Below are 1448 nucleotides of genomic sequence, written 5' to 3' on the forward strand. Positions count from 1 at the left end.
GGCACACACAAGCTCTACCCCGTGCCCACATGGGTCATGTAGCCAGAGCTCTGAATTTCTCTTCTCTTATGCAAGACATATGCCCCCAGGTGATCTGTGGATGGTCGTGGGGGATCATATTAGGTTTTTAGAATGAAACTTCCTAGGATAGGGGCTCCAGGAACCTTCTTCGATAAAGCCAAGAAACCTCTTCCCTTTTACAGTGATGAGTTTCAAAGGTAATGTTGGTGTCAGAGCTCCTGGATTGTCAATGGAAAGATGTCCATGGAGTCGACTGGGACACCTGCTCCCTGCACGTGGTTTCTGGGCCTCTGTGCCCTCTTCCACGCCTCATTTCTGTGGGGCTTTTCCTTGAAACTTTCAGAATATTGCACCCTCAAAGCAGGCTTTCTCATGGACTTAAGGACACGACTTCCTGCCCTAAAGAGGGTCTGCCTCTGAGAATTGAGGCCCTCACATGCTCTTCTCACCGGAGAAGACCGTTCCACCTGTGGCCCATCCCAGACCAGGGACAAATTGTCTCCACCTCTTGCAAGATTCAGAACTGTCTTCAGGTTCCAGATCTGACCCTCTTCTCTGTTCGGAGGCTGTTTGGAGGACAACTCACAGGCCTCTCTCAGACCTTCACCACGACAACGAATGGACTGTGGGAAACATCCCCTAGGCTTTGACCCATTTCCATTGTATTGTTTTTACTGAATTTTCTATTTGCTTAGGCTGCCCTAAATAAATCATGCATTTTGGGCCACAAATAAAGAAGACTCTGAAGATAGAGCTAAGACCCAACCATTTTGTTTTGGTCCCTATAATGTGAGTAACTAGCAAATTAGTGTAAACATTATGAAAATGAAATACCTTTAATAAATACTTTTAAAGTTCAGAAATGTCAAGCTACTGGAAAATGGAGGAAGAAAACCTTACCGTAATTTGAAGTGTGGTGAGGAGGTCACTCCTCGACGACGGTCCTCCCTCAGGAAGTAGGTGGTCTGGGATGCCACCACCCATGACCCATTCCTTTGTACCCATCGTTGCCTTTATTCTAGAAATGGTTTGAAATCATATGTGCTCCTGACAGTGGTAACATGCTGTGCGAACTTAAAGGTGCGTGGACGTCTATGACCCGGTTTTCCTCAGGATCAGAAAAACCCAGGGAGTGTGGGTTAGGCCACAGTGGGAGGTGAGGTAGGGAAAACTTGGTTCTCGGTGTAGGACTAAGTGTGATATACTGGTGCTTTCCCTAGGTGGGCAGAGGAAAAAGGCCTGGTAGGCTTTCCAAGGAAAATGGGATGGCACTGGCCTCCCCTCCAGGTGAACCAGGAAGCCCATTGTAAGACCCTGAGGGCCTTGGAAAGCACAGTTGGCCCTTGAACCCGACAGCATGGGTTTAAACTGTGGGGGGTCCACTTACATGTGGATTTTCCCCCAATAAATACAGTGCAGTACTGTCA

Source organism: Mustela lutreola, chromosome 6, assembly GCF_030435805.1.
Source record: "Mustela lutreola isolate mMusLut2 chromosome 6, mMusLut2.pri, whole genome shotgun sequence".
In the NCBI taxonomy this organism is placed as follows: domain Eukaryota; kingdom Metazoa; phylum Chordata; class Mammalia; order Carnivora; family Mustelidae; genus Mustela; species Mustela lutreola.